Source organism: Schistocerca gregaria, chromosome X (assembly GCF_023897955.1).
Source record: "Schistocerca gregaria isolate iqSchGreg1 chromosome X, iqSchGreg1.2, whole genome shotgun sequence".
Classification (NCBI taxonomy): Eukaryota; Metazoa; Arthropoda; class Insecta; order Orthoptera; family Acrididae; genus Schistocerca; species Schistocerca gregaria.
Genome location: NC_064931.1, coordinates 696339507 through 696366676, shown reverse-complemented (window position 1 = coordinate 696366676; position 27170 = coordinate 696339507). Strand labels below are relative to the sequence as shown.

General features: G+C 49.1%; 1 protein-coding gene across 6 annotated transcripts in view; it reads right to left on the bottom strand.

Annotated features, from left to right (window-relative positions):
- Positions 1-27170, bottom strand: part of LOC126299248 (serine-rich adhesin for platelets-like) — a 423889-nt gene that overhangs the window by 203796 nt on the left and 192923 nt on the right. The window lies entirely within an intron of this gene.

Below are 27170 nucleotides of genomic sequence, written 5' to 3'. Positions count from 1 at the left end.
TTTGGCTTGGCATTGATTGTTAAGAGCTTTTTGATGTTTCCTGAGGGATATAGTGCCAAGTTCTGGCCAACTGGGGCATTATATTGTGAAGATCGCGAGCTGGTTGGAGGGCCCTGCCCGTAACACTCCAAATATTATTGATTGGGGAGAGATCTGGCCAAGTCAGGGTTTGACAACCATGAAGACGAGCAGTAGAAATTTTTCCCATGTGCAGGCTGGTCTTATCTTGCTGAAAAGAAAGCCTGTCATAATGGGCAACAAAACGGGGTGTAGAAAATCCCTGATGTACCTGTGTGCTGTAAAGAGTGCCACGGATGACAACCAAAGTGGTCCTGCTATGAAAAGAAATGGAATCCCAGACCATCATTCCTGGTTATTGGGCTGTATGGCAGGCGACAGTCAGATTGATACCAACTGCTGTCAGGGACATCTCCAGACGTGTCTTTGGCCTGGAATCGCGTTGACTGGCATTGAAATGTCATCAGTGATGAGTCCAACTTTGAACTGAGCCCTATAGACCTAGATATGTGTCTGGGGTGCAACAGACCGCTGTGGGTTACAAACCTGACTGTCGCTGTACAGCCCAATAACTTGGACTGATGGTCTGGGGTGTCATTTCTTTTCATAGCAGTACCCCTTTGTGGTCGGCATGATACTGTCATGGGCATCTATGGAAAATGGGCCTACATCTACATCTATACTTTGCAAGCCACCTAATGGTGTCTGGCAGAGGGTAATTTGTATACCACTGTTTCTTTCCCCCTTTCCTGTTCCAGTCACGGACAGTTTGTGGGAATAAATGATTGCTGGTAAGCTTTTGTATGGGCTCGAATGTCTAATTTTATCTTCACAGTCTTTTGGAAGATTAACTAGGAGCAAACAATATATTTGTTGACTCTTCTACTAACGTACGTTCACAGAATGTTCTACAGTAATCCAAACTGCAATGCAGAATGCCTTTCCTCCAGCATCTGCCACTGGATCTGAGTGATCATCTCTGTGACACTTTCATACTTACTTAATGCACCTGTAACAAGGAACACTGTTCTTCTTGGGATCTTCCCTATTTCCTCTATCATTCCTATCTGGTATGGATCCTGTACTGACAAATATGCAATTATTGTTCGAACAAAGGGTTTGGAAGCTACCTCCTTTGTTGATGGACATTTCCTCAGGATTCTTCCAATGAATCTGTCTGGCATCTGCCTTTCCTGTGATTAATTTTATGTGGTTGTTCTACTTTAAATCACTCTGTACGCGTACTCCTAGGTCTTTTATGGAAGTAAATGCTTCAAGTGATTGTTCTGAAATTTTGTAATCACACAATAATGGGTCTTTCTGTCTATGTACACACAATATGTAACATTTGTTGAGAGTCACTCCCTTCTCCAGGTGTCAATCTTCTGCAGGTGTTCTTGCACTTAGCTACAGTTATCTAGCAATGCAACTTCTCTGTATATAAGAGCATCATCCATGAAAAACCTCCTGGAACTTAATACACTTTCTACTATGTAATTTGTTAAAAGTAATAGACGTGTAACACTCCCTTGGGGTACACTTTTATGTATGAAGCCTTCCCTTCATTCAGACTGGCATACTGTCTGTCTTCAATCCAGTCACACAGCTGGTCTCATATTCCACAAATTTTGTCCATTATGCAGCAGCGAAGGTGCATCAAATGTTTCCCAGAAGTCAAGCAACATGGCATCTACCTGGGCACCAGTATATACAGCTTTCTGGGTCTCATGGGTGAACAGAGTGAGGTGGGTTTTAGATTATTTTTGGAGCCCATGTTGATTCCTACAGAGGAGACAAAACATGCTCCAAAATTCTACAACAGACTGATGTCAGAGATATAGTTTTGTGCGTCTGTTCGACAACCCATCTCTAAAACAGAAATGATCTGTGCTTTTCTCCTACAATCATGAATAGTTCGCTTCTCCAGGTACCTACAGTACACTCCAATTAAAAGAGGGCAAGTTCTTTTGCTTGCTCTTTGCAGAATCATATTGGTATCCCCTCAGGTCCGGTGGCCTTTCATCTGTTGAGCAGTTTAAGTTGCTTTTATATCCCACGGTCATTTATTTCGGTGTCGGCCACTTTCTTGTTTGTGTGAAAAATTGAATGAGGCACAATAGTGTGATCTTCTTCTGTGAAACAAGTTTTGGGAAAAGACATTCAGTATTTTGGCCTTTTCTATGTCATTCTCCAATATGGTCACAGTGTCTGGGCAGATGGCTTTTGACCCATTTATTGGTTTAATGTAAAACCAAAAAATTTTTGGATTTTCTGTCAAGTTAATAGACAGAACTTTACTTTCAAATTCAGTGAACGCTTCACGTGTGGTTCCCCTTAAGCTAACTGTGTATTTGTTTACTTTTTGTTTGGCTGTAATACCTTGGTTACATTTAAATTTGCAGGTGAAGCTCTCTCTGCTTTTGTAGCAGCTTTGTAACACAGGTGTCAAACCACAATGGGTCTTATCTATCCCTTACAACTTTGCTCAGCAATGAAACTACAAGTAGGAGACAAGGAATTGGTTGTCCACACCTCATTGCAGAACGGTCTGTAAAGCATTCGCTCTCTCTCTCTCTCTCTCTCTCTCTCTCTCTCTCTCTCTCTCTCTCTCTCTCTCTCTGTGTGTGTGTGTGTGTGTGTGTGTGTGTGTGTGTGTGTGTGTGTGTGTGTGTGTCAAATGCTGACTCAAAATAAACTAACACACAAAGGTATGTGAGCCGTATTGGTGCTAAACTTCACAACAGACTGCCAGTCTAAAACAGAAATTTGCAACATGAAAATAAATGAAGGCAAAATTTAAAAGAATTTCTACTCTAACAATGCTTTTACTTGTAAGTGACTATGTTGACCACTAAAAATTTTTCTAATAATGTTTATATTAAGCCAAAACTGGAAACGTAATCATTATATTAAATATAAACAACAGACAGTTGTTGTCTAGTCTGCAGGTTGTGGTCTCGCAGTCGCGTTCTCCCTTCCCGAGCTCGGGGTCCCGGGTTTGTTTCCCGGTGGGGTCAAGGATTTTCACTTGCCTCGAGATGACTGGCTGTGTCTGTTGTTGTTCTCATTACTTCATCATCATTCACGAAAGTGGCGAGATTGGGCTGAGCAAAGGTTGGGAATTTGTATGTGCGTTGATAACTGCGCAGTTGAGCTCCCCACAAACCAATTGTCGTCGTCGTCACCACCATTATCATCATCATCAGTTGTTGTCTAATGTAAAACCCTTGCTGAATCACTGTTGGGTATAAAAGGATTTGCTGGGTGGGTACGGTAAAAGTAAAGGTCTTTGAAGAACTAAGTATACGATTTTTTTAAAAAAGAAGCATATAAGTCAGTATTACTATGTATTGTATTATTTTTTTGTAGTATTTTATGTCGATATTTGTAGGTTCCATTTCTCTGAAATGATTTCACAGAAAATTTACATGTACATTTGGACAACATCCATTTAACATTTCTGTATGTGGATGACTAAAGAATTAGACAAATAAGTATACTAAACCCCTTCCCCCAGTAACTTATGAGAGTTACACTACACTAGTCTGTCAGCTAAACCAGAGGACAAAAATTCTCTAGTAATATTTGGGAATCTGTGTGAAAATGACATATATTCTGTTAATATTTGGCATATCAGACTCACACGCCCAAAGTGTGTCAATGCAAATGTCACCTGCAGAACTCTATTCAAAGTAAAGCAAGTAATCCTTCGCAGTAATGTGACCTTGCAGAGTAAACATGGGGCCCATAGAGTACTATAACATGGCTGCCCAAATCATCACTGAACCACCACCATGTTTCACTCTTTGGATGTAAACCTGGCTAGAAGTTGGAAACTGTGTGAAACAATACCCATCCAACCAAATTTCTTTCTTTCATCACTCCACAGTCCCCAGGCTTCGGCACCAAATTTTCCTGTTTTGGGCATTTGCAACACTGATGAGCTGTTTTCGAATTCCAGCACTGCCCTGCTTATGGAACCCCATTCTGTTTGATGCTGACAGCATGCGAAACTGCGACATGCAGTTCTGGAGTGACTTTTGCAGCTATTCTTATTTTTCATCACAATCATCTTCAATGACCAACTGTGATAACCATTAAATAAACACTTTTGTCCACATTGTGACTTAATGGATATTTCTTCTTCCCTGTATACAGTATAATTATTCGATAAGATACCTCTTGAAATACCAAGCACTTTGGTTACCTTGGTTATGGATGAATGTACCATACGAGGACCAACAATGTGCCCACTTTTGAATTCACTTAACTCTGACATATTGAACTACACAGAACGCTGTTTTGATCATGACACAACCTATTGAGGATATTGCACAGGTGCCATTTGTGGTCAAATACAATATTGCAACTTTCAGACTTGGCTAGCATCTGCGTTTATGTTCCAGTACACATTTCTTGTGAGTTTCCATATTTTTGCCCCCACCCCTGTATCTATCTGTCGTGAACTTATGCACATAACAAGATATATATCTGTATGCAGCAGGGTTCAATAGTGCCACATGTGACAATGATAGATACGTATGTTTCAATGTTTAAACGGAACATAAATACACAACTTTATCCTTAGCACTTCATGAAATTGTTGATCAAACTAACCATCAGCAGAACTCACAAATAGTATAATCAAGGGATTATAGTTTAAGGTTGTGTTATGAAGCAGTCTGACAATCTTTATTTGCGCATCTTCAAATGCATATGTACAAAAGTTACTTATTTGTAGTCATAGTGAGGATTACTTTAAATTTCTGTCATATTCATCTAAGACTACTACAGGTATTGTCAATCCTGCACTTTCAGTATCTCAGGGCTGAGAAAAACGTTCATTTCCAGGGGGAAGGGTCAAGCAGAAGAGAGAGGGGGAGGGGGAAGGGAAAGAGCGGGGGGAAGGGGGAGAGCAGGAGTGGGGGAAGGCGTTGGGAGGGGGAAGGGGTTGAGGAGGGGAAGGGGTTGAGATGGGAGTGAGAGGGAGAGGGCGAGGGGGAGAGGGCGAGGGGGAGAGGGAGAGGGCGAGGGCGAGGGCGAGGGGGAGAGGGCGAGGGGGAGAGGGAGCGAGGGCGGAGGGCGAGGCGAGGGCGAGGGCGAGGGCGAGGGCGAGGGCGAGGGCGAGGGCGAGGGCGAGGGCGAGGGCGAGGGCGAGGGCGAGGGCGAGGGCGAGGGCGAGGGCGAGGGCGAGGGCGAGGGCGGAGGGCGAGGGCGAGGGCGAGGGCGAGGGCGAGGGCGAGGGCGAGGGGCGAGGGGGAGAGGGAGAGGGAGAGGCGAGGGCGAGGGGGAGAGGGAGAGGGAGAGGGCGAGGGCGAGGGCGAGGGCGAGGGGGAGAGGGAGAGGGAGAGGGAGAGGGCGAGGGCGAGGGGGAGAGGGAGAGGGAGAGGGCGAGAGCGAGGGCGAGGGCGAGGGAGAGGGCGAGGGCGAGGGCGAGGGCGAGGGCGAGGGGGAGAGGGCGAGGGCGAGGGCGAGGGCGAGGGAGAGGGCGAGGGAGAGGGAGAGGGCGAGGGCGAGGGCGAGGGAGAGGGAGAGGGCGAGGAGAGGGAGAGGGAGAGGGCGAGGGAGAGGGAGAGGGCGAGGGAGAGGGCGAGGGAGAGGGAGAGGGCGAGGGAGAGGGAGAGGGAGAGGGCGAGGGAGAGGGAGAGGGCGAGGGAGAGGGAGAGGGCGAGGGGGAGAGGGCGAGGGGGAGAGGGCGAGGGGGAGAGGGCGAGGGGGGGAGAGGGCGAGGGGGAGAGGGCGAGGGGGAGAGGGCGAGGGGGAGAGGGCGAGGGGGAGAGGGCGAGGGGGAGAGGGCGAGGGGGAGAGGGCGAGGGGGAGAGGGCGAGGGGAGAGGGCGAGGGGGAGAGGGCGAGGGGGAGAGGGCGAGGGGGAGAGGGCGAGGGGGAGAGGGCGAGGGGGAGAGGGCGAGGGGAGAGGGCGAGGGGGAGAGGGCGAGGGGGAGAGGGCGAGGGGAGAGGGCGAGGGGGAGAGGGCGAGGGGGAGAGGGCGAGGGGGAGAGGGAGAGGGCGAGGGGGAGAGGGAGAGGGGGAGAGGGAGAGGGCGAGGGGGAGAGGGAGAGGGCGAGGGGGGAGAGGGGAGAGGGCGAGGGGGAGAGGGCGAGGGGGAGAGGGAGAGGGGCGAGGGGGGAGAGGGAGAGGGCGAGGGGGGAGAGGGCGAGGGCGAGGGGGAGAGGGCGAGGGGGAGAGGGCGAGGGGGAGAGGGCGAGGGGGAGAGGGCGAGGGGGAGAGGGCGAGGGGGAGAGGGCGAGGGGGAGAGGGCGAGGGGGAGAGGGCGAGGGGGAGAGGGCGAGGGGGGAGAGGGCGAGGGCGAGGGCGAGGGGGCGAGGGGGAGGGCGAGGGGGAGGGCGAGGGGGAGGGCGAGGGGGAGGGCGAGGGGGAGGGCGAGGGGGAGGGCGAGGGGGAGGGCGAGGGGGAGGGGGCGAGGGGGAGGGCGAGGGGGAGGGCGAGGGGGGGGGGCGAGGGGGAGGGCGAGGGGGGGGGGAGGGAGAGGGCGACGGGGGGAGGGAGAGGGCGACGGGGGGAGGGAGAGGGAGAGGGAGAGGGGGGAGGGAGAGGGCGAGGGGGGAGGGCGAGGGCGACGGGGCGAGGGCGAGGGGGGGAGGGCGAGGGCGAGGGGGAGGGGGGCGAGGGCGAGGGCGAGGGCGAGGGCGAGAGGGCGAGGGCGAGGGCGAGGGCGAGAGGGCGAGGGCGAGAGGGCGAGGGCGAGAGGGCGAGGGCGAGGGCGCGAGGGCGAGGGGGAGAGGGCGAGGGCGCGAGGGCGAGGGGGAGAGGGAGAGGGCGAGGGGGAGAGGGCGAGGGTGAGAGGGTGAGGGGGAGAGGGTGTGGGGGAGAGGGTGAGGGGGGAGAGGGTGAGGGGGAGAGGGTGAGGGGGAGAGGGTGAGGGGGAGAGGGTGAGGGTGAGAGGGTGAGGGTGAGAGGGTGAGGGTGAGGGGGAGAGGGTGAGGGGGAGAGGGTGAGGGGGAGAGGGTGAGGGGGAGAGGGTGAGGGGGAGAGGGTGAGGGGGAGAGGGGATAGTGAGAGGTGGGAGAGGGTGAGGGGGGAGAGGGGGAGAGTGAGAGGTGGGAGAGGGTGAGGGGGAGAGGGGAGAGTGAGAGGTGGGAGAGGGTGAGGGGGGAGAGGGGAGAGTGAGAGGTGGAAGAGGGTGAGGGGGAGAGGGGAGAGTGAGAGGGGGGTGAGGGGGAGAGTGAGAGGGGGAGAGGGTGAGGGGGAGAGGGGAGAGTGAGAGGGGGGGGTGAGGGGGAGAGTGAGAGGGGGAGAGGGTGAGGGGGAGAGGGGAGAGTGAGAGGGGGAGAGGGGGAGAGTGAGAGGGGGGTGAGGGGGAGAGTGAGAGGGGTAGAGGGTGAGGGGGAGAGGGTGAGAGGGGAGAGTGAGAGGGGGAGAGTGAGAGGGGGAGAGGGTGAGGGGGAGAGGGGAGAGTGAGAGGGGGAGAGGGGAGAGAGAGGGGGGGGACAGGGTGAGGGGAGAGGGGAGAGTGAGAGGGGGAAGAGGGTGAGGGGGAGAGGGGAGAGTGAGAGGGGGAAGAGGGGTGAGGGGGAGAGGGGAGAGTGAGAGGGGGGAGAGGGTGAGGGGGAGAGGGGAGAGTGAGAGCAGTGAGAGGGGGGAGAGGGGAGAGTGAGAGGGGGGAGAGGGTGAGGGGGAGAGGGGAGAGTGAGAGCAGTGAGAGGGGGGAGAGGGGAGAGTGAGAGCAGTGAGAGGGGGGAGAGGGGAGAGTGAGAGCAGTGAGAGGGGGGGAGAGGGGGAGAGTGAGAGCAGTGAGAGGGGGGAGAGGGGAGAGTGAGAGCAGTGGGAGGGGGGGAGAGTGAGAGCAGTGGGAGGGGGGGAGAGGGGGAGAGTGAGAGCAGTGAGAGGAAGGAGAGGGTGAGGGGGAGAGGGTGAGGGGGAGAGTGAGAGCAGTGAGAGGGGGGAGAGGGTGAGGGGGAGAGAGGGGAGAGTGAGAGCAGTGAGAGGGGGGAGAGGGTGAGGGGGAGAGGGGAGAGTGAGAGGAGTGAGAGGGGGGAGAGGGTGAGGGGGAGAGGGGAGAGTGAGAGGAGTGAGAGAGGGGGAGAGGGTGTGGGGGAGAGGGGTGAGTGAGAGGGGGGAGAGGGTGTGGGGGAGAGGGGTGAGTGAGAGGGGGGAGAGGGTGTGGGGGAGAGGGGTGAGTGAGAGGGGGGAGAGGGTGAGGGGGAGAGGGGAGAGTGAGAGGGGGGAGAGGGTGAGGGGGGAGAGAGAGAGGGGGAGAGAGTGAGACCAGTGGGGAGAGTGAGAGGGGGGAGAGAGTGAGACCAGTGGAGAGAGGGAGACCAGTGGGGAGAGTGAGAGGGGGGAGAGAGGGAGACCAGTGGGGAGAGTGAGAGGGGGGAGAGAGGGAGACCAGTGGGGAGAGTGAGAGGGGGGAGAGAGGGGGACCAGTGGGGAGAGTGAGAGGGGGGAGAGAGGGGGACCAGTGGGGAGAGTGAGAGGGGGGGAGAGGGGGGGACCAGTGGGGAGGGTGAGAGGGGGGAGAGAGGGGGACCAGTGGGGAGAGTGAGAGGGGGGAGAGAGGGGGACCAGTGGGGAGAGTGAGAGGGTGGAGAGAGGGGGACCAGTGGGGAGAGTGAGAGGGGGGAGAGAGGGGGACCAGTGGGGAGAGTGAGAGGGGGGAGAGAGGGGGACCAGTGGGGAGAGTGAGAGGGGGGAGAGAGGGGGACCAGTGGGGAGAGTGAGAGGGGGGAGAGAGGGGGGACCAGTGGGGAGAGTGAGAGGGGGGAGAGAGGGGGACCAGTGGGGAGAGTGAGAGGGGGGAGAGGGGGGGGACCAGTGGGGAGAGTGAGAGGGGGGAGAGGGGGGGACCAGTGGGGAGAGTGAGAGGGGGGGAGGGGGGGGACCAGTGGGGAGAGTGAGAGGGGGGAGAGAGGGGGACCAGTGGGGAGAGTGAGAGGGGGGAGAGAGGGGGACCAGTGGGGAGAGTGAGAGGGGGGAGAGAGGGGGACCAGTGGGGAGAGTGAGAGGGGGGAGAGAGGGGGACCAGTGGGGAGAGTGAGAGGGGGGAGAGAGGGGGACCAGTGGGGAGAGTGAGAGGGCGGAGAGAGGGGGACCAGTGGGGAGAGTGAGAGGGCGGAGAGAGGGGGGACCAGTGGGGAGAGTGAGAGGGCGGAGAGAGGGGGACCAGTGGGGAGAGTGAGAGGGCGGAGAGAGGGGGACCAGTGGGGAGAGTGAGAGGGCGGAGAGAGGGGGACCAGTGGGGAGAGTGAGGAGGGCGGGAGAGAGGGGGACCAGTGGGGAGAGTGAGAGGGCGGAGAGAGGGGGACCAGTGGGGAGAGTGAGAGGGGGGAGAGAGGGGGACCAGTGGGGGAGAGTGAGAGGGGGGAGAGAGGGGGACCAGTGGGGAGAGTGAGAGGGGGGAGAGAGGGGGACCAGTGGGGAGAGTGAGAGGGGGGAGAGAGGGGGACCAGTGGGGAGAGTGAGAGGGGGGAGAGAGGGGGACCAGTGGGGGAGAGTGAGAGGGGGGAGAGAGGGGGGACCAGTGGGGAGGAGTGAGAGGGGGGAGAGAGGGGGACCAGTGGGGAGAGTGAGAGGGGGGAGAGAGGGGGACCAGTGGGGAGAGTGAGAGGGGGGTGAGAGGGGGGACCAGTGGGGGAGAGTGAGAGGGGGGAGAGAGGGGGACCAGTGGGGAGAGTGAGAGGGGGGGAGAGAGGGGGACCAGTGGGGGAGAGTGAGAGGGGGGAGAGAGGGGGACCAGTGGGGAGAGTGAGAGGGGGGGAGGAGAGGGGGGACCAGTGGGTGAGAGTGAGAGGGGGGAGAGAGGAGGACCAGTGGGGAGAGTGAGAGGGGGGAGAGAGGGGGACCAGTGGGGAGAGTGAGAGGGGGGAGAGAGGGGGACCAGTGGGGAGAGTGAGAGGGATGAGTGAGGGGGACCTGTGGGGAGAGAGAGAGGGATGAGTGAGGGGGACCAGTGGGGAGAGTGAGAGGGATGAATGAGGGGGACCAGTGGGGAGAGTGAGAGGGAGAGGGGGGGAGAGAGGGAGAGGGGGGAGAGAGGGAGAGGGGGAGAGGGGGAGAGGGGGAGAGAGGGAGAGGGGGAGAGAGGGAGAGGGGGGAGAGGGGGAGAGGGGGAGAGGGGGAGAGGGGGAGAGGGGAGAGGGGCGAGGAGAGTGAGAGGGGGGGAGAGAGTGAGAGGGGGGGAGAGAGTGAGAGGGGGGAGAGAGTGAGAGGAGGGAGAGAGTGAGAGGGGGGAGAGAGTGAGAGACACTAGATCGCGTGAGAGGGGGGAGAGAGTGAGAGGGGGGAGAGAGTGAGAGGGGGGAGAGAGTGAGAGGGGGGAGAGAGTGAGAGGGGGAGAGAGTGAGAGGGGGAGAGAGTGAGAGGGGGGAGAGAGTGAGAGGAGGGAGAGAGTGAGAGGGGGGAGAGAGTGAGAGGGGGAGAGAGGGAGAGGGGGGAGAGGGGGAGAGAGGAGAGGGGGAGAGAGGGAGGGGGGGAGAGGGGGAGATGGGGAGAGAGGGAGATGGGGAGAGAGGGAGATGGGGGAGAGAGGGAGATGGGGAGAGAGGGAGATGTGGAGAGAGGGAGATGGGAGAGAGGGAGATGGGGAGAGGGGGAGATAGGGAGATGGGGAGAGGGGGAGATGGGGAGAGGGGGAGATGGGGAGAGAGGGAGAGGGGGAGAGAGGGGGAGGGGGAGAGAGGGAGAGGGGGAGAGAGGGGAGAGAGGGAGAGGGGGGAGAGAGGGGAGAGAGGGAGAGGGGGGAGAGAGGAGGGGGGAGAGGGAGAGGGAGAGAGAGGAGGGGGGAGAGGGAGAGGGGGCAGAGGGAGTGAGTGGAGAGAGGATTGGGGAGAGGGAGAGGGAGTGGGGGAGGGGGAGAGGGAGAGGGGGAGAGGGAGAGGGGGGAGAGGGAGAGGGGGGAGAGGGAGAGGGAGAGGGGGGAGAGGGAGAGGTGGCGGAGGGTGAGACGGAGAGTGGGAAGGGGAGAGGGAGAGGGGGAGAGGGAGAGGGGGAGGGGGAGAGGGAGAGGGGAGGGGGTGGGGGGAGAGAGAGTGGGGATAGGGATAGGGGGAGGGTGGAGGGAGAGGGGGAGGGGGAGGGTGGAGAGACAGATTGGGGAGAGGGGGACCAGGGGAGAGATGGAGAGGGGGGAGAGATAGGGAGGAACAGAGGTGGGGGAGAGAGGGGGGAGAAAGTGGAGGACAGAGAGACGGGGGGAGAAAGTGGAGGGGAGAGAGACAGCGGGGGAGACAGTGTCGGGAGAGAGAGAGAGAGAGAGAGAGAGAGAGAGAGAGAGAGAGAGAGAGAGAGAGAGAGAGAGAGAGACGGGGGGAGACAGTGTCGGGAGAGAGAGAGAGAGAGACGGGGGGGAGACAGTGTCGGGAGAGAGAGAGAGACGGGGGGGAGACAGTGTCGGGAGAGAGAGAGACGGGGGGGAGACAGTGTCGGGAGAGAGAGAGACGGGGGGAGACAGTGTCGGGAGAGAGAGAGAGAGAGAGAGACGGGGGGAGACAGTGTCGGGAGAGAGAGAGAGAGAGAGACGGGGGGAGACAGTGTCGGGAGAGAGAGAGAGAGACGGGGGGAGACAGTGTCGGGAGAGAGACGGGGGGAGACAGTGTCGGGAGAAGACAGTGTCGGGGGAGGGAGAGAGAGAGAGAGAGAGAGAGAGAGAGAGAGAGAGAGAGACGGGGGAGACAGCTTCGGGAGAGAGAGAGAGAGAGAGAGAGAGAGAGAGAGAGAGAGAGAGAGAGAGAGAGAGACGGGGGGGACACAGCGGCGGGAGAGAGAGAGGGGGGGGGGACACAGCGGCGGGGGAGAGGGAGGGAGGGAGGGAGGGAGAGAGAGAGAGATAGAGAGAGAGAGACGGGGGAGAGAGCGGCGGGAGAGAGAGAGAGGCGGGGGGGAGAGCGGCGGGGGGGGGAGAGAGAGAGAGAGAGAGAGAGAGAGAGAGAGAGAGAGAGAGAGAGAGAGAGACGGGGGGAGAGCGGCGGGAGAGAGAGAGAGAGAGAGAGAGAGAGAGAGAGAGAGAGAGAGAGAGAGAGAGAGAGAGAGACGGGGGGAGAGAGAGACGGGGGGAGAGCGGCGGGAGAGACAGAGATGGAGATGGGGGGAGAGCGGCGGGAGAGACAGATGGGGGGAGAGCGGCGGGAGAGACAGATGGGGGGAGAGCGGCGGGAGAGAACACACGCGAGACAGATGAGAGCGGCGGGAGGAGAGAGAGAGCGGCGGGAGAGAGAGATGGGGGGAGAGCGGCGGGAGAGAGAGATGGGGGGGAGAGCGGCGGGAGAGAGAGATGGGGGGGGGGGGAGAGAGCGGTGGGAGAGAGAGATGGGGGGGAGAGCGGCGGGAGAGAGAGATGGGGGGGAGAGCGGCGGGAGAGAGAGATGGGGGGGGAGAGCGGCGGGAGAGAGAGATGTGGGGGAGAGCGGCGCGAGAGAGAGATGGGGGGGAGAGCGGCGGGAGAGATGGGGGAGGGATGGGGGGAGGGAGGGGAATTGAGGGAGGGAAGGAGGATGAGGGGGAGGGGGAGAGAGATAGAGAGAAAGGGGAGAGGGAGAGGGAGGGGGGGAGGGGAGAGGGGGTGATGGAGAGGGAGATTGGGGGTGGATACATCAGCGGGAGAGAGATGAGGGCGAGGCAGCAGAGGGAGAGGGAGATGGAGAGGGATTGGGGGCGAGGCAGCGGAGGGAGAGGGATTGGGGGCGAGGCAGCGGAGGGAGAGGGATTGGGGGCGAGGCAGCGGACGGAGCGGGATTCGGGGCGGACGGAGCGGGATTCGGGGCGAGGCAGCGGACGGAGCGGGATTCGGGGCGAGGCAGAGGACGGAGCGGGATTCGGGGCGAGGCAGAGGACGGAGCGGGATTCGGGGCGAGGCAGAGGACGGAGCGGGATTCGGGGCGAGGCAGAGGACGGAGCGGGATTCGGGGCGAGGCAGCGGACGGAGCGGGATTCGGGGCGAGGCAGCGGACGGAGCGGGATTCGGGGCGAGGCAGCGGACGGAGCGGGATTCGGGGCGAGGCAGCGGACGGAGCGGGATTCGGGGGGAGGCAGCGGACGGAGCGGGATTCGGGGGGAGGCAGCGGACGGAGCGGGATTCGGGGGGAGGCAGCGGACGGAGCGGGATTCGGGGGGAGGCAGCGGACGGAGCGGGATTCGGGGGGAGGCAGCGGACGGAGCGGGATTCGGGGGGAGGCAGCGGACGGAGCGGGATTCGGGGGGAGGCAGCGGACGGAGCGGGATTCGGGGGGAGGCAGCGGACGGAGCGGGATTCGGGGGGAGGCAGCGGACGGAGCGGGATTCGGGGGGAGGCAGCGGACGGAGCGGGATTCGGGGGGAGGCAGCGGACGGAGCGGGATTCGGGGGGAGGCAGCGGACGGAGCGGGATTCGGGGGGAGGCAGCGGACGGAGCGGGATTCGGGGGGAGGCAGCGGACGGAGCGGGATTCGGGGGGAGGCAGCGGACGGAGCGGGATTCGGGGGGAGGCAGCGGACGGAGCGGGATTCGGGGGGAGGCAGCGGACGGAGCGGGATTCGGGGGGAGGCAGCGGACGGAGCGGGATGGGGGGAGGCAGCGGACGGAGCGGGATGGGGGGAGGCAGCGGACGGAGCGGGATGGGGGGAGGCAGCGGACGGAGCGGGATGGGGGGAGGCAGCGGACGGAGCGGGATGGGGGGAGGCAGCGGACGGAGCGGGATGGGGGGAGGCAGCGGACGGAGCGGGATGGGGGGAGGCAGCGGGATGGGGGGAGGCAGCGGGATGGGGGGAGGCAGCAGGATGGGGGGAGGCAGCGGGATGGGGGGAGGCAGCGGGATGGGGGGAAGCAGTGGAGGGAAATTCCATTCTGGATCTATATGCTCTGTATGAGGTCTAATTTCTCATATCTTATCTTCATGGCGCTTACACAAAACGAATGTTGGTACCAGCAAAATCTTTCTGCAGTCAGCCACAAATACCAGTTCTCCTCAAAAAGAATTTTGCCTCCCCGCCAGTGTTTCCCCCATAATATCTGCGCATTTTTTGAAACCACTAGTAACAAAGCTAGCAGCCCGTCTCCGAACTGCTTTGATGTCTTCCCTTAATCTGGCCTGGTGCAGATTCCACACATTCCAATAGAACACAACAATGGTCACACTTGTATCCTACGTGCAGTCTCCTTTACAGATGAACCACATTTTCCCAAAGTTCTCTCAACATACCGAAGTCTACCATTCGCCTTCCGTACCTCAGTCCTTACATGCTCATTCCATTTCATATTGCTTTGCAACATTATGCCTAGATATTTAATCGGTGTGACAGTGTTCAGCAGCACACTACTAATGCTGCACTCTAACATCATTGGTTTCTTTTTCCTGTTCAACTGCATTAACTTACATTTTTCATCACTCCAATTAGAAATAGTGTCTAAGTCGTTTTTCATTGTCCTACAGTTACTCGAAAATGATATCTTCCCATACACCACAGCATATCAGAAAACAGCCCCAGACTGCTGCTTACCTTTTCCGTCAGACCATGTATGTATATAGAAAATAACCATAGTCCTATCACACTTTTCTGTGGCACTCCTGATAATGCCCTCATCTCTGATGAACACTCACCATCGAAGGCAATGTACTGGGTTATTTAAGAAGTCTTTGAGCCACTTGCGTATCTGGGAACCTATTCCATACCTTCGTTAGGAGTTTGCAGTGGGGCACCATGTCAAATGCTTTCCAGAAATCTAGAAAAATTAAATTTGCCTCATGCCGTCCCTCTCTGGTTTGTAGGATATCATGTGAGAAAACAGTAAGCTGAATTCGACACGAGTCATACTTTCGAAATCTGTGCCAAAATGTCGACAAAAGCTTTTCTGTATCAAGGAAATTTATATACTTTATCTTGGAATGTATTCGTAAATTCTACAATAACTGATGGTCTGTAATTATGTGGATCCATTCTTTTACCTTTTTTAAATACAGGAGCAACCTGCACCTTTTTCCAGTCGCATTGGACTTTGTACTTGCGGAGAGTTTCACATTAATGTGAGCTACATAAGGCACCAATGACCTAAAACTGAATTGAGATTCCATCCGGACCTGGCAACCTATTCGTTTTCAACCCTTTCAGATGCTCCTCTATACCACGGATGCCTCTACCATGTCATCCTTTTCGAAATCTGTATGACAGTAAGTTTGCACACTCGTCCTGCGTGAATTATTTCTTAAACATGAAATTTAAAACTCTGCCTTCCTTGTGCTGTCTTCTACTGCCACCCGACTGGTCGATGAGTGACTGGACAGAAGCCTTTGACCTGCTTAGTGACTTAGCGTATGACCAGAATTGCCTTGGTTTCTTTGCAAGTTCTTTCACTAAAGTATGATGGGGGAAGTAATTGTATGCTTCATGCATTGATATTCGTACCTACTCACTTTCGCTTGTTGATATTTGCATGTTCTTTTTTGAACCACATGAACAACAATCTCTGATTCCTCAGCATTTTACAAATTTGATTATTAAACCATGGAGGGTCTTTTGCACCCTTAATTGGCTTACTTGGCACAGACATCTGCACATCGCAATTTACACTAAGTTTATAAGGTTGGCCCATAATTCCTCTATGTCCATCATATTGGAACTAAAAATGTTAGTCACTGTGAAATATTATCTTTTATAGTTTTAAAGACATTGAAAATATTGTTGTGTCATTGGTTGCACCTCTCATTTTTCGAAGAGCTGTACCTTTGCCATCTTGAAGATTCTCTGACGCTCTGCCATTTTTGGTGCACAAACGCCATGCGAGCATCAGTCGTCCAAATTCCCAGCTTTGGGATTTACCCATTTCTAGTGATGGGGCTTGTATTTGGACCTGGACTCGCCCGCTTGCCTGTACAAGTCACCTACCCAGACCTGTGACGTGTCCTGAGCCCTTGGCCCGCTAGCGTTTAGCTGTACAATTTCACCTCCCCTCATACTACTACCCAGGCAGCCAAACCACTCGCCTACATACACTAGTGTTACACACCTCCACTTAGCTTGCTCACTTGACACATTAGCACAAGTCACACCAAATTTAACAAACTTACATAAAATAATAAATACATACTTAAGATAATAAACAGAATACACTACTTGCATACCAGAACAACAGTGTGATTCTCTATGAAACAACATGTTCCTCCAAGGATACGTCGTAACACAATATTGGGATAAATTAACTAAATGCCAAAATAAACATAAATCAGATAAATTTATGTAAAACTTTGAGACAACTCAATTTCTGCTCATTTGAAATTACATTTTGCGTGGAGCACTTCTTTGTAGCACTTCACTAACACAAATACAGCACATGATGGGTTTTCTGGCATCGAAATTAAGATCATTCACAGTCCAGTAACCTCTGCTGAACTTCAAGACCTCCTCGGCCACACACGACATCGAACACAATGGCCACATACTGCACCAAACATGTGTCAATCTACAGTTATAGTCAGTGCTGGAGGAAGATAGCTGTCAAAATATGATGGTGATAACCAATAATCATATGACTTCCCGAATCCCCATATATCAAGCTCTGAACACCCTCCCGACTAGGACTGATAATTTCACAAACACGATAGCAAGCAAAAATTGGTTTATAGGGCAAGCAAAATCCATTTTTAACTTGACATTTCAAACAGTCTGTCCATGTTCCCACTAGGAAACATATCTTTAATGCTATGAAATTTGTCTGACACCATAAATCAACCAATATTTTATCAATTTTCTTATTTTGCCGCACGTAATTGGAAACTAAAACTATTACTACCTTGTGCAGAAATTGCCCATTTAACTTTCAACTTGGCAGATAATTACACTCTAAATTCATCAATATCCTTTCAACTCATCAGATTATTACATTCGAAATTCATCAATAACTTATCTGCATTACATTACATAAATACTTATTCCATAGGTAATGAATATGACATGTTGTAATGATGTGGAAAGTGACAGTTTAACATAAGTTTTCTTTAGACAATATTTTTTTTCTTTTTTTACAATTACTACTTCATATCTAAAAATTCACCTATCGAAGAGGAGTTATCATTCACAAATTCTTTTAATTTGACTTTAAATTACAGTTGGCTATCTGTCAGACTTGTAATGCTATTTCGTAAATAACCAAAGATTTTTGTCGCAGCGTAATTCACCCATTTCTATGCAAAGGTCAGATTTAACACAGAATAGTGAAGATCAGCCTTTCTTCTGATGTTGTAGCTATGTACTTTGCTATTATTTTTGAATTGGGATGGGTTATTAACGACAAATTTCATAAGTGAATATATGTATTCTGAAGGTACTGTGAATATCCCTAGTTCATTAAATGTATGTCTGGAAAGCGATCTAGGGTGGGCTCCAGCTATTGTCCTGATTACATGATTTTGTGCAATGAACGCTTTTTCTCTTAATGACAAAATAACCCCAAAATATGACGCCATATGAAAGCAGTGAATGAAAATGGGCATTGTAGGCTAATTTACTTATATGTTTATCACCAAAATGTGCAAAAGCCTTAATAGCAGAAGTAGCTGAACTTAAAACATTTCAGTATTTCATCTATGTGTTCCTTACAATTCAATTTCTCATCAATGCACTCGCACAGAAATTATGAATATTCTTCCTTAGCAACAGACTTATGTTTAAAGCCCATATTTATCAATGCTGTTATGCCATTTACTGTACAGAACTGCATATGTACTACCTTTTCTCAAAATTTAGTGAGTGTCCATTTGCAGAGAATCAATTAATGTTTTTCTGAAGGACATTAAATACAATTTCCTCAACTAATTTTTATTTGTTAGGTGTGACTACTATACTCGTATCAGCAGCAAAAATGAATAGTTTTGCATCTTCATGAATACAGAGTGGCAAGACATTAATATTTATTAAGAACAAAAAGGGAGCCAAGACTGAACCCTGTGCGACACCATTCTTGATTTCTTCCCAGTTTGAGGCCTCTTCTTATTTTTGCAGACTATCTGTACTGTTAATTTCAACCTTCTGCATTCTTGCAATTAAATATGAATTAAACTTCCTGGGAGATTAAAACTGTGTGCCAGAACGAGACTCAAACTCAGGACCTTTGTCTTCCGCAGGCAAGTGCGCAACAGACTGAGCTACCCAAGCATGATTAACAGCCCGTCCTTGTACCTTCAATTCTGCCAGTACCTAGTTTCATATCAGTGCTCATTCCGCTGCAGAGTGAAAATCTCATTCTGGAAACATCCCTCAGGCTGTGGCTAAGCCATGTTTCTGCAATATCCTTTCCTGCAGGAGTGCTATTTCTGCAAAGTTCACAGAAGAGTTTCTGTGAAGTTTGGAAGGTAGGAGATAAGGTATTGGCAGAACTGAAGCTGTGAGGACAGGTCGTTGGTCGTGCTTGGGTACCTCAGTCTTGGTCTGGCACACAGTTTTTATTTGGCAGGAAGTTTCATATCGGCACACACTCTGCGGTAGAATGAAAATCTCATTCTAAGAATTACAAGATTTGTGCACTGTCCCTCTCATACTACAATACTTAAGCTTATCTAGAACAATTTCATGATTCACACAGTCAAAAGCCTTTAAGAGACCAGAAAAAAATCCCAATGGGTGATAGTCGGTTATTCAGTGCATTTGATATTTGATCAGTGAAAGGATATATAGCATTTTCTGTTGAAAACGCCTTTCTGAAAACCAAACTGACATTTTGTCACTACTTCATTTTTACAAATACAGCTACTCTTAATTACATAATTATTTCAAGTATTTTGTATTAAGTGAGCAGAAGTGAGATTGAGTGGTAGTTGTTTGCATCAGACCCATTCCTTTTTTATGTAATAGTTTAACAATTGCATATTTCAGTCTTTCTGGAAAAATGCCATTTCAGTGAGCTACTACATTTGGGGCTGAGAATCCTACTGAGCTGTTGGAAATGTCATAAATTCCACGTGAGCTCTTACTTTAAAGTGAATTTATTGTTTTCCTAATTTCAGTATTCAGAATTTCAATTTAATCAAACTGCATTCGTATTGCCTCTTCCAAATACAGCCTTGTATTTTCTAATGAACAGCTGGCTCTTCTTTTCTCTACAACATTTAATAATAAAAATGATTATTATAAATTTTTTAAAATTTTTCTACTTCTGACTTTTTTATTGTATTGTGTTGTATTGTAGGTTAACCAGGGGCCTAGAAACGACAGAGACTCCGTCCCCGCCATAGCCGCAGTGGTCCCCAACCCCATGATTACTACTGCAGTCCATTTCACCCCTCTGCCACCCCACACCGAACCACTCTTTTAAGGTTATTGTGTGGTTTGGCCCCAGTGGACGACCCCCCCCCCCCCCCAGGGAACGTCTCACACCAGGCAAGTGTAACGCCTATGTTTGCATGGTAGAGTAATGGTGGTGTACGCATAAGTGGAGAACTTGTTTGCGCAGCAATTGCTGAGATAGTGTGGCTGAGGCGGAACAAGGGGAACTAGAGCGCATTCGCCGAGGCAGATGGAAAACCGCCTAAAAACAATCCACAGACTGGCTGGCTCACCGACCTCGACACAAGTCCGCTGAGTGGATTTGTGCCAGGGACCAGGCACTCCTTCCCAATCTGGAACGTCGTGTTAGACCGCACAGCTAACCACTTCTGACTTTTTCTTAACAAACTTTTCATTGTGTTTGATAGAAATATAGTCTTCCTGTGGTCTCACTTATCCTGTTTCCCTTTTAACAATATTCCAAATTATTGTAATTTTGTTATCAGAGGTGTTAATCTCAGACATAACGCACATACTTCTGGACTTTTTAATAATGCTTCTTAATACAGAGCAGCAGTTTTTTATAATGTTTTAAAAAAATATCATTACTCCTTATAGCTATAAGATACATTTTCCTTTTCTCTTTACAATATTTTTTATCCCTTTAGTAAGCCATGGCTTTTTTAATGGTTTCTTACAATTATATTTCAGTGTTTTCTTAGGGAAATTGTTTTCAAATATACTCACAAAGGTATCATGACATAGGTTACATTTTAAATTAGCATCAGGTTCCCTGTGCACCTCATCCCAGGCTAACTGTTGCAAGCTTTCTCTAAAATTTGCAATTGTTAAATTTTTACTAGAATGCACCTTTTTGGAGGACTGATTTGCACTACTGTACGGGACTATGTCATATATTATAACTAGCTGTACATCAGGATCAAAAAGACCGTTCATAACAGGAAAAGTTTTTATTTGATTTAATTTATCTTTGTCCATAAAAACATTATCTACCAGTGTGCTGCTTTCCTGTACTGTCGAAGCTGAAAAAATCAATAACTGTTGTAAAATTGAAAGAACTAAGTAACACTTCAACATCATGCTTTCTATCAGATTCTTTCGGATGATCTACATTGAAATCCCCACTAACAATAATTTATTTCCCCCTGTTTGACAGTTAGCTCAACAAACAATCCAGGTTTTTCAGAAATGGCTGAAAATTTCCCAATGGGACCTATACTCAGCTACAATTATAAAAGTACCATTATTTAATTTAAGCTCACAGGCACATGGTCATCTATGTTTCTATACACCAATTTTTTTAGTTTCTAAATTTTTCACACTACAATAAATTTTAACATATATGGCAACTCCTCCTCTCTCCATAGTGTCTTTACTTACATGTGCTGAAAGCTTGCATCCTATTACATGTACCTTTTCCATATCTGTGACTATATGATGTTCAGACAGACATAGTACATCAATTACTCATAATAAAACACTTATACCTAGAATTATTATCTTAAACATATTACAAAGTTAACCCCAAAATTTTACACACAAATCTATTGAGGACTCTTCCAAGATAGCATCTCTTTTAGAATACTGCTGAGCGTTGTGGGATCCTTACCAGATAGGATTGACAGGGTACATCGAAAGAGTTCAAAGAAGGGCAGCACGTTTCGTATTATCACGAAATAGGAGAGAGAGCGTCACTGAAATGATACAGGATATGGGGTGCATGTCATTCAAACAAAGGTGTTTTTCATTGTGGTGGAATCTTTTCATGAAATTCCAATCACCAACTTTCTCCTCCAAATGTGAAAATATTTTGTTAACACCGATCTACTAAGGAGAAATGATCACTATGATAAAATAAGGGGGATCACAGCTCTCACAGAAAGGTATAGGTGTTCGTTCTTTCCACGCGATATACAAGATTGGAATAACAGATAATTGTGACAGTGGTTCGTACCCTCTGCCAGGCATGTAAATGTGATTAGCAGAGTATCCATGTAGATGCAGAACATACATAATAGAAATTAAGCTACATAATATACCACCAAACACAGTTTATACTCTGCACATAAACACATGTGTGAGCAATATAAAATTTTACTGAGTTCTGATGGGCGGCCTGAGAGAGGCATGTCATCAACAGTTCCTGTCTCTTCGTATCTCCTCCATGTCCAAACAACATTCACTCCGAGACGACTTGACACTTCCCTTGTTGAGAGACCTTCCTAGCACAAAGTAACAATGTGGACACGACTGAACTGCGGTATTGACCGTCTAGGCATTGTTGAACTACAGACAAGATGAGCCGTGTACCCCCTTCCTGGTGGAATGACTGGAACCAATCGGCTGTTGGACCCCCTCCCCCTCCACCTTATAGGCGCTGGTCATGTATGGTTTAGTGACATTTCTTAACAGTCAGGGGGACTGTATCTGTGATACAATGTCCACAGTCAACGTCTATCTTCAGGAGTTCTGGGAACTGGGGTTATGCAAAACTTTTTTTTACGTGTGTACTTCATACTACCATGACTAGTTGGAAGTGGCCTGAAATTCTCTACAGCCAATAGCTCACCAACTTTGCAAGGGATGATCCTTTGAATCCCCCCGCCCCCTCTACCCCTGACGTGAGGTAGTGCAACGTTTCGCCCACTGGCATTTGTCACAAGCGGCCAACTGAGTGCGCACCCATATGGCTAGATTGGTTACCTGCACATATTCAACGATTTCTATATACTTTTGTGCCTATTAATACCCGTAACTTAAGTAGACAGTCTATCAGCTGCTCGACATACTTTTTCAGAGAGCACAGTCTCTACTACTCCGTTTTTCACCTTTCCTATGAACACTCTTATGAGTTTTATATATCAGGGCATCTTTTTGTAACTCTTGCTGATAAAATTTGCATTTATATTTTTCAATTTGGGATCATCATTTTGTGCTCATTGCATGTCTTTGCAAACAGCATGAATCTCTCTTTCCCCTTGTACTCTTTTCAAGCACTTACTTTATCCTCATGACTGTCCTCTTTTCCGGCAGGTAGCCGTAACAAGGGCGTCAATTATGCTGTGTTCAGTTTCTTTTAGATCTCTTATTCTATAGATGAACTGCTGCAAAAACACTGCCTACTGCATAAAATGATTGTTTAGGAACCTACTATGCTGTAGAAAACTAAGAGCTTTATGATAGGATGGAACAGTCACATCATGACCCTCCAGATACAGCCAAAACTTTTTAAGCCGTACACAACCATAACAGTTTCTCAGAAATGCTACAGCTGCGCTCTTGTTTGTTTTAACACACGGCTGGCAAAAGTTACACTCCTGCGTTCTATCTTTCCCCCTACCAAAATTTCCTGGAATAACTTACATCCCATGCCATAATCTGAACTGTCCGCAGGTAGTCAGAACGGCAGTGACATGTCAGGCTAATATATCATTTTACTACAGCAGAATTTGCTCTCACACTCATCACACAATACCCATGTTGAGTTATTCTTTAGTAGGTTGCATAGGTTTGGAATATTAACCCCCCGATTACCCAAAACTTTTTGATAAAAACCATGTAACTATAGGTACAATTTTAGTTATTTTCTGGTAGTTGGCCTCTTGCACTCTAAAACTGCCTCAACTTTGTTAGTGTTTGAAAAAAACACCTTCGCATGAGAATTTATGACCTAAACACTGAATCACTGCTCCAACACATTCACACATAGAGAGTCTGAATGTCATTTCTCCCTTTCTTATAGCCAAGACTACTTTCTCCAACAACTCGCAATGTTCACATCAATATTCCGTGGCAATCAAAATATCACTGACATTAAAAAAAAAAAGTTTGCTCATTAATTAATCTCTCGGTATGTGACTTAGTGCTCGCATGAGAACTGCAACAGATATCAATCTCCATCTACACACACATATATACTCTGCAATCCACTGTGTGGTGTGTGGTGAAGGGTACCCAGCATCACTACCAGTCATTTCCTTTCCTGTTCCATGCCCAATATTTAAATGACACGACTGTGCCTAGCAGGAAACTAGTAATGCTGTATCCAAACACTATGGGTTTGTTTTTCCTACTCATCTGCATTAACTTACATTTTTCTACATTGAGAGCAAACTGCCATTTATCATGTAACATCCCCCCCCCGCATTACTATAATATTCAATAGCCAGAATTTGTAGCCGAGTACTTTCTGTTACACAAAGAATAAAAATCATGCCACTATGGCACCTTTTCCTGTTATGTAATTGTACTATATAATACTATGAATGATATTTAAACAAAATTTACGAATAATTAAATAATATGTAAATATGTAACATAATAATCACTATGAACCATCAACATTTACTCAGAACTATAATAATCAGTTTGTAATTCATTTGATTAGAAGTAGTTATAAATGTTAGCATCGTTATTACTTTTGTTAATTAACTGCAATTAGATCTCGAAAGTTCAGTTTGGAAAACGTTATTGTAAATCAATCAAAATGCAAGAACCAAATTTAAACTGATGTAATTTCAAACCCAAATTTGTAAACCAGAATTAATACCATTACTAAAATAATTAGTTGATCACTGTTAGCACATGTAATTAACACCATTACTTACGTTTGGATGCATATATCAAAGTTATGAGCCATTAAAGAGGTTAAACAACTTGTGTATATATTACGTAAATGTTAGCAATATTTTCCGATCGATAATTGATTTGTATTTATTAAATTAATGAAACGCATCACTGTAAAAATTCAATTTTCAATCTTAAATTGTACAATTTCTAACCTACAGCTCACCTGTAATGAACTAATATTTTTTGCTGTAAGTAATTTGATTGTCAACCTTTCGTATATTTGTAACTTTTAATTGTAACTATTAATTTTATGATGGTGTAATAACTGAAGTAATGAACACATATATAGTCAAAGAAACTATACGTGAAGTTTGATGTATTCTGTAATGACTTTGGAAAAATGTTATTATCAACAAATAAACCTCTGAAAATTGTATGACCTGGAGTTTTAATTAGAAGGAATCACTGGCTACCCGACTCAGGCAAATTACAAGATAAGTACAACAAAAATACTTTGTTACGCATTGCCCTTACTCATGTCCACTCCAGGTGCAAATATATAAGTAATTATATTAATGCACCAGTAAATAAATCATATGCATTTATAAAGTAAGGGAGATGACATAATCACACATACTAGAAATTTTGTCTAAGTCATCTTGTATCCTCCTAGTTTTACTCAATGATCACACTTTACCATCTACCACAACATTAGCAAACAACTGCAGATTGCTGACAAAGAGAATAATAGCAGTCCTATCACACTTCCCAGGGGCACACCTGATGAAAACTCAGTGTCAAGGACATTATATTGGGTACCATTACTTAAGAAGTCTTCAAGCCACTCACATATCTGTGAACCTATTCCACATGCTTGCACCTTCTTTTAACAGCCTGCAAATGGGGCACCGTGTTCAATGTTTTTCTGGAAATCTTGAAGTATGGACTCTGTCTGCTGCCCTTCATCCATACTTCACAGTATATCAAGTGAGAAAAGTGCAAGCTGAGTTTCGCACAAGTGATGCTTTCCAAAAACCATGCTGATCCACGGAAATAAGATTCTCGGTCTCAAGAAATTTTTTTATATTCAAACTGAGAATGTGTTCAATGATTCTGCAGTAAACTGATGTTAGGGATATTTGTCTGTAATTTTGTAGGTCTGTTCTTTTGTCCTTCTTATATACAGTAGTCACCTGCGCTTATTTCCAGATGCTTTGGACTTTGCACTGGGTGAGAGATTCACGACAAATGCAAGCTAAGAAAGGGATTAATGCCATAAAGTACTGTTTAAGAAACCAAATTGGAATTCCATCCTGACCTGGTGACTTACATGTTCTCAACTTCAGTTGTTTCTCTATGCCAGGGATGGTTATTACTGTGCTGTCCATACGGGACTGTGTGCAAAGGTCAAACAATGGTACATTAGAACGATTCTCCTGCGTGAACCGTTTCTTGAACGCACAATTTAAAAATTTGGCTTTTGTTTTGCTACCTTCAACTGCCACAAGAGACTGGTCAACAAGTGACTGAGTGAAAGTCTTATAACCACTCAGTGATTTTACTTATAACCAGAATTTTCTTGGTATTTCTACCATATCTTTTGCTAAGGTTAAATACGGGCTATAGGGAGGGTGAGGGATGCCTTCACATTTATATTTGCAAGATATTCTGCAACAACATTGGCAATATGTGGCCCCGCATTACTGTGGTGCAGCATTCAGCCTGCCCCATGGAAATGTGGTCTTTCGTGCCTGATATGTTTTCAGGACACCTCTGTAGTATAGTCCAGTTACTGATGTGTGAGAGAGTGCAACATGCTGGTAAACCATTCCATGAATATCAAAGAATGAGATGACCATAACTTTCCCAGCAGAAGCAACCAATTTTGCTTTTTTGGGGGTTGGTGGTGAAGGAGATTTCCACACTGAGCTTTGCTGTTTGCTCTCAGGATCAAAATGATGTAGCCAAGTTCCATCAGCAGTGAATACATCTGAAAGAAACTCGAGATCTTCCTCTAACAACAACTTTAACTGCATGCAGACCTGCACACGAATGTCCTTTAGTTCAGGAATCAACAGTCTTGGAACCAATCGCACACTTACACATGTCGTGTAATTTTTCTGTCACCAATGTGTGGGTGGCACCCAATGAAATGTTCAGTATTTCAGAAAGTGATCATAAGGTAATTCGTTGATCCTCTCTCACAGTGACGGCAGCATTGTTGATGTTTTCTTCCATAAGAGCAGCAACTGGAGCACTGGGTCCACCTTTCTTTGAAATTTATTGTCTCCCCTCTTTAAACATTTTAAACCAACTTCGAGCTGTGCTGTAGGTGACTCTCCATAGGTCTCCTGTAACATTGTATAGGCCTCAGCTAAAGATTTGTTGACATGAAAGCAGAATTTCAAAGCCACATATTGTTCCTCGCGTGTTACCTCCATTGCAGCGGTACACGATACTGAAAACGTCTGACCTTGCCTGCCTCTCAAAGGCAGGTATCAGGAGTACCAACAATGAAACCAGTATGGTGTGTTTGTTGCACCTTAAACTAACAGAATCTCATAAGATTAAATTTTAGCACGAGAAATTATGACCATAAAAAAATTATGATCATTCTTTATTGAACAGCCCTTGTTATTTCCATTGTGTGGGGGCTGCCAAACTAGCTGCTCAAAACAGTTTTCAGAAAATGTGTTCAAAAGTACTTCTCATGAATGTCTGTCTGTGCCCCCTGCAATCAATCCATAGACATCCCAGTCTATACTCATTAGTTTAAAGTCAACCTCCAACTAGCAAAAGCATGATCTGGGTATTTATGCGATACTGATTGTAGACTTTCTTTGAATGACACTAGAACTGTCACAGCAGAATCAAGTGGCCACTAAAAACATAAAACAATTAATTTACTTGGTTTCCCATACACATACCTGTTTCACACCACCAGGTAACTTCACTGTCAAATTCAGCTTTGACCTCAATACAGACAGGTTTTTTTTTTTTTTTTTTTTTTTTTTTTTTTCAGCTGCAATGAACACTCACCCACCTGTGGCCTCTAATTTGTCTTTCTGATACACATTACACGACTCGCTAAATATCTCAGAGCTGTCCTCTCTGGGTTTCTGCCAGCTCTCCGTTCTGAGAATAATTTGAGCACATGGGCAGGAAATTCATAAACTTTGTTACAAATACTTCGACACTTTAATGATAAAATTATGACTGTCAAAGTGTCTTCACTCTGAATGCGATCTAACTTCCCTTACTTCATATAGACTGACGAGCGTTTGTCAGAATACCTCAAATAACCCCCAAGCCTCATGTGCACTCCACGAGTACTTTGCTACTTCAGTAGCTGCTGCCTTTGAGTAGTGCACCCCTG